This window comes from Benincasa hispida, chromosome 9, assembly GCF_027475165.1.
Source record: "Benincasa hispida cultivar pf3 chromosome 9, pf3_genome.v1.1, whole genome shotgun sequence".
NCBI classification, from domain to species: domain Eukaryota; kingdom Viridiplantae; phylum Streptophyta; class Magnoliopsida; order Cucurbitales; family Cucurbitaceae; genus Benincasa; species Benincasa hispida.
This window is the reverse complement of record NC_143486.1, coordinates 99,114,652-99,121,543: the sequence shown is the minus strand read 5'-3', so window position 1 is coordinate 99,121,543 and position 6,892 is coordinate 99,114,652. Positions and strand designations below refer to the sequence as shown.

At 39.5% G+C, this 6,892-nt stretch overlaps 1 non-coding gene across 1 annotated transcript; it reads left to right on the top strand.

Moving 5' to 3' along the window:
* The first annotated feature begins 3,499 nt into the window (after window positions 1-3,499).
* On the top strand, window positions 3,500-3,606 carry LOC120087369 (small nucleolar RNA R71). Its single transcript, XR_005484507.2, has one exon. It is a non-coding gene; the product is annotated as a small nucleolar RNA R71 (small nucleolar RNA).
* Window positions 3,607-6,892: the final 3,286 nt, after the last annotated feature.

Below are 6,892 nucleotides of genomic sequence, written 5' to 3'. Positions count from 1 at the left end.
TAGGCACATCTGGGTGAAAAGTATAATTTATCACGATGGGTCAGAAAGCTGATGACGATCGAATCCAAATTAAGTTGACAAGCCGCTAATGATAACAAGTACACTCAGCTTTTCGGTGACAAATATTCGACACATCAGTCAGAGAATTAAAGTCATCCCATCTATGCAATCATAAGAGAGAAGCCACCTTTCACCCCGAAGCTCTATAAATACCGAAGGCAACCTTCAGAAAAGGGGTTCAGCGAGTTCAGATAGTTCAGATTCTTAGATAATTTTCTCTATAGTTAGAATAGCTTTGTTCTTAGATTTTCTTTTATTATAAGGCGGAAGCGGAAGAAGCGAGATTTTGCCGATATATCGTTCTAGTGAATTTGGGAGAGTGTCGGAAGCGTCAAGATCGGAGAGAGGGCCAACTTCTGCGGAAGCAGGAATATCTTTTGAACAGAATAGAGTTGGCAGTGTAAAGGTCTTGAGAAGCAAGAGATTGCTAATAGGCTCTCTATCCTTATCTTTCATTGTCATTTTGTACTCAAACTTATCTATAGAAATGGAATTTACTTCTTTATATCTGTTCACTCTCTGTTTATTACGTATGAGTAGCTAAATCTGTTGAATGGGTTGAGAAGCACTTAGCTAGCATAACTGAGGATCTTTATTCTATGCGATTGTCTTGTATTATGTATGCTTCATTCGTCTATTAAAGATACTCGGGAGAGTAGTCTAAGGACAGGATCTAGGCTTGGAAAAGTCAGGTTAAATTCTAGGTTCAGGAGAGTTAGGTTAGAACGCATAATCAAGAGATAGGAGCTTAGGAATAAGCACTATTTGCTATTAACGCATCACATACATCCTAGAGATAGGATATGATTGTGTGTAGTCACCTTGTCTTTGTGTGCTTCTTGCATCATCGCATAGGAAAATAGTAGAGACTTAGGAATAAGCTCTATGGACATTGTTGCATTCAACACATGCGTCATAGAACTAGGAACACTGCATTTGCATTGGAAAATGATATGCTGTCGCATGAGTGTAGCATGATCGCATAGTTTGATGCATTATCGGGAAACGCTAGTGAAAGACCTTCTCAACCCGTTCCCTCACATACTCAGTGTATATATCGCATAATCGAACCTTTCTCAAATCCGCCGCCTACATTTACTTTTACACCGCAACCAACAACACAAACAACTATTTGATTTAGTTGGTCACCGCAAGGTCTTCTTAGAAATTATCACCGCATACTGTTTTTCCTAGTCTCTGAGTTCGACCTTGGACTTACCAGGAAACTCAGTGGGATTTATACTTGGATTCCACAGAGAAAACTTGTTGCTCAATGCATTTCCATCACCGCATCTCATTCCATAATTTCACTTCATAAAATAATGATCATCTAACCACATTATTATCTCCTTTTTTACAACCTCCTTCATCACAGGGTTGAGTCTGTGTTGATATTCGATCGATCCTTTGTGATTCTCTTCGAGACGAATCCTATGCATGCAATATGCAGGGCTGATTCCTCTAATATATGTGAGCGTCTAGCCAATTGCTTTTACAAACTTTCTTAGAATGCTCAGCAGTGCATTTTCTTGGTCTTCATTAAGTGTAGAGGAAATGATTACAGGTAGCTTTTCATTCTGCTCCAGGAACACATACTTCAGGTGGTTAGGAAGGGTCTTCAGCCCTATTGTTGATGGTTGTTCCAAGGATGGTTTTGTTGTTTTTCTTTCTTCATTCACTACCGGCTTATCATCTTGGGATGTGATCATCTCATCTTCTTTAATTGTTTTTTCTGTGATCGCATTGTACAATGGATGCGATCGCATCCTCATCTTCATTTTCATCTTCAGGCTTCTCTTCTTCATTCAAACTTTGTTCATCGTCGGATTCATTGAGGTCTTCTTCATTAAGATATTTCATGGCTTGGATAATCTCAAACCTGAGCTTCTGTCTATTCACGCTCAGTGTGATCTCTCCTTTGTACACATTAATCTGGGCGCGACCGGTAGATAAAAATGGTCGTCCCAGGATGATGGGCACATCCTTGTCTGCTTCGTAGTCCAGGATGATGAAGTCTGCTGGTAATATAAATTTGTTGATTGTAACAAGAACATCCTTCACCTTTCCCTCTGGATGCACAAGAGATATATCTGCTAATTGAAAAGTCACTATCGTAGGCGCAAGCTACCTCACATTCAACTGCTTGAAAATTGACAAGGGCATCAAGTTGATGTTGGCCCTAAGGTCGCATAACGCTTGACCGATGTATAATCCTCCAATAAAGCAAGGTATAGTGAAACTTCCAGGGTCGCGTATTTTCGGTGGGATTATAGATTTTGAACTCTGCGTCAAAGCCACCGTTGCGAACTTTCCAGTACCTCTCTTTTTTGTCACCATATCCTTTAGAAACTTCGCATATGCGAGCATCTTCTCAATTGCTTCAGTGAACATAATATTAATATGCAACTGTTTAACATATTCATGAAGCGTTGATACTGTACCTCATCATTTTTCTTCTATTTGAGTCTTTGAGGGAATGGTAGCAGCTATATTCTCACGGTCTCTTGTTTTTTGGCTCTGAGGTGGACGCAATCTTTGGTTCCATTGCCTCTTTTTCTTCTGTTTCTCCTGAGTTAATCCAATCTCTGGTTTCAATGCAATTGGAGCAGTCCGGCTAAGCTCTTTCTTCTCCCCTACCATAGTCTTTCCGCTCCGCAACGTCACAAGTTGACATTGCTCTTTTTTCGTACCCTCTGGGTTGCGTGGGAGTTTTGTTGAACTCGGCAGGACCCCTTGCGGTCTATTCTTGAGTTCGCCCACAATCTAGCCTATCTGAATTTCTAGGTTACGGATAGACATCGCTTGGTTTTGAAGCACTATTTCATTCTTTTCAATGTATTGCTTTAACTAACTATCCAAAGTGGAAGATTGCGGCGCCTGCGAACTGCTAACTTGATTATGCGTTTGACCGTTGGTTCGCGGGAAAAATCCGAGTGGCCCTTTTTTTTACGCCACTGATTGAAAATTTTGCTATTGATTTTTCTACGCGAAGTTGGGGTTGTTTCTCCACCCAGGGTTGTACGTGTTAGAGAATGGATTATTCTTCACAAAATAGACTAACTGTGGGTTTCTCGGGCATTCCTCTATTTGATGTCCTTCACCGCAAGTAGCACAACTTGTGATCACCTGGTTGATTGCGTTCACTTGCCTACTATGCATTGTTGGGCTATTGATTGTGATTTCTTGTATCAAGTTCATCATCACAGTCATCTGACTCTGAAGGGATGCGATGGCCCCATTATTCACGTCACTGTCCTTGATTCTCAATCTTTGATCGTTTTCTCTCCAATCTTCATGACTTTTAGAAATATGATCAAGGATATTCTTGGCCTCATCATAAGTTTTATCCAGCAGACCTCTAGTTGCTGTCGCATCGGCAGTCGTCTGTGATGCAGGGTTTAATCCATGGTAGAAAATCTCCATCTGTAAGCAGTCTGGTAAGCCGTTATGCGGGCAATCTCTTACCAGTCTTTTAAACCTCGCCCAACCATCGTTGAGCAATTCGTCAGTATCTTGTTCAAAATTTGTGATCAACTTCCTGCTTCTGGCGTTCTCCATTGGAGGGAAGTACTTCTTCATAAACTTCTCAATTACTTGCTCCTATGATATAATCTCCCTTGATTCGAGAGAATAAGCCCATTTTCGTGCCTGGTCACACAACGAAAATGGAAACAAAGTTAGTCGAACCTCCTCAGTGGAGATGTTAGGGAACACAAACGTGTTATAGATCTCAATGAAACTCCGGAGGTGGGTGTGCGGATCCTCGCCACGCCTACCACCAATCTGTCCGAAAATTTAGATCATCTGCAGTATCACCGGTTTCATTTTGAATCTTGATCCGTCAAGAGCGGGTCTCATGATTCCTAGGGAGAAAGCATAAAGGTTGGGCGATGCATAGTCCCGGATGGGCATATTGCGGTTGTTCGCCAATAGGATGGGATTCGCCATGACATTATTTTCGTTTGGTGCTCCATTTCCAGGTTGTTCTGCCATGTTATCTTTCTCTTATTGTTGTTGTTGGAAATTGTGTCTCAATCTTCGTCGGAACATTCTTTCAATCTTTGGGTTGTAATTTTCCAGAGATTGAAAGCTGTAAAGAAAATCAAAAAATTACCGTTAGCACAATGTATTGCTGAAGTCCTTAGTAACGGTGCCAAAAACTTGATGCGTGGAGTTATGTGATGAAATAATGGAGTCGAATGCAATGGTGGAGAATGCATTGTACATGCAAGTTTTCTTAGTAAAACCCAAGTATAAATCCTACTGAGTTGCCTGGTAAGCAGGGACTAAGGAAAACAGTATGCGATGGAAAATTTTAGATCACTTTGCGATAATAATTAAATCAATGGTTTGGTTGGTTTGTTGTTTAAGGTATAAAAAATATGCAGTGGATTTGAGAAAAGAGTAATTATGCGACAAATACACTGAGTATGTGGAGGAACGGGTTGAGAAGGTCTTTAGCTAGCGTTTCCCGAGAATTCATTCAAGCTATGAGATCATATTACACTCATGCGACAGCAAATAATTTTCCAATGCAAATGCGATAACTCCTAATTTTAGGACGCATGCGATGAATGCGATAATGTCTATAGAACTTATTCCTAAGTCTCTACTTCTTGCCTATGCGATGACGATGCATACAAGGACAAGGTGACTGCATACAATCACATCCTATCTCTAGGGTGCATGTGATGCGTTAATAGAAAACAGAGCTTATTTCTAAGCTTCTATCTATTGATTATGCGGTTCTAATCTGACTCACCCGAGCCTAGATTCTAATTTAACTTTTCCAAGCCTAGATTCTATCCTTGGACTACCCTCCCGAGTATCTCTAATGGAGGAATGACGCATACATAATACAAGCATAGAATGAAGATCTCGGGTTATGTTAGCTAAGTGCTTCTCAACCCATTTGACAAATTTAGCTACTCATGCGTAATGTACAGAGAGTGGACAGATATAAAGATGCAATTTCCATTTTTATAAATAAGTTCAGAGTACAAAATGACAATAGAAAATAAGGGTAGAGAGCCTGGTAGCAATATCTTGCTTCCCAAGGCTTTTACACTGTTATCTCTATTCTGTCCAAAAGATGTTCTTGCTTCCGCAAGAGTTGGCCCTCTCTCTGATTTCGACGCTCCGACACTCTTCCGAGTTCATCGAGACGATCTCTCGGTGTAATCTCCCTTCACTCGCTTCCGTCTTCTAAGTAAAAGAAAAACTATGAACAAGGCTAACTTGTAGCTATATGGTGAATTTTGTAAATTGAGCGAACTTCTTCACTGAAGATGGCCTTCGGTATTTATAAAGCTTCAAGGTGAAGAGCTTTTTCTCTCTTATGATTGCACTGATGGCATGACATTAATTCTCTATCTGATGCGCTGAATATTTGTCACCGAAAAGTTGAGTGTACTTGCTACAGTAGGTCGTTAATGGCTTGTCAACTTAATTTGAAATCGACCGTCATCAGCTTTCTGGCCCATCATGATTTATTAAGCTTTCACCCAGATGTGCCCACCTTGATGCGTCGGCTTTATGTGGCCACCTCTTTGAGCAGATTTTTGCGAGCGCAAACGATCGCATAGCCTTGCGGTCGCAATCTCTTAATGCGCTCGGACGTTAATTTCTTTGGATCGCATTTCAACCTTGCGTCAACGCATTTTCCTGCATAAAATACATAAGTTAGCTGTTTTAATGCAATGGACGCATGTGTTCGCAATGTTGTGAACTTCATGCTTTTGGATGCAATGTTGTCTATTTTTACCATCACAATCCTGCATTGTTTTATAACTTTAAGCTATAATAATGTGCATTTCTGCCCGTTATCAATCATTCATATGGAAATATGCGAGTGGAGCCATTCTATGCAATGAGTTTGTATAAGACTAGACCAAGAAATAAGTCATTCTTACTTTATAACGTTGTTTAGTATTTAAGACCGACTGTTTCAAAATGATGACTTAGGTAACTCGATCTTAATCTTGAGTTAATTATGAGCTTCTGTTTATTCGAGATCATCCTTAGATTTTCATAGGTGAGGATTGGCTCAACAGTGCTGGCTCAATCAGCCTTCCATTTCAGGGGTAAGATCGGGTAGATAGTTGTGGACATAGGGTGCAAGAAGGAATTTACTCCTACCCACTTTTAGGGATAGTAAAGAAGTTGTTCTCTTAAAGTATTGATTCTAGGTCTTGAACAAAGGGTTCCACCCTCTCACTGGCCCAAGAGGGATTCAGTTTGGTCATTGGATTAGAAACCAATTGTTCATTAAAGGATCAGTGAAACTTAAGGAGCAAGATGTAATCTCAACGGTGAAACGACATTTTGATCCAGCTATTATTACGAACAACCTGTGAAGGGTCGACTTACTGATTACGGTTAAATCAAGTGGACAAAAATATCAAATATATCTACAGTGAGGGAAGTGCAATTGCTGGGCTTTAGTTGAGTGACCCAGTAGTTAACGAATGGTGATTAATTCGGTTTAAAGGTTTAGCCAATTAATCTTGGATCATTGGAGCCCATGATCTGTAGGTCCATTAGGTCCCCTACTAGCTCATAAATGGACTAAACCTTAGAATAGAGTGATGAGTAAATTTGAAACGTTCAAATTTGAATTAAAGGAATCAGTAATTATATACGATATAATTACATGTTTAATTGATGAATTAAACGAAATTTGAGAATTGGATAATGTTTAAATTTGATTTAAATTTCAATTACATGAATAGAGATTCATGTTTATAGAACTGGTGTTTTAATAATTTAATATTGGATATTAAATTATTTTAATTAATTAAATTATTTAATTAGATAAATAAACTTTAATTAC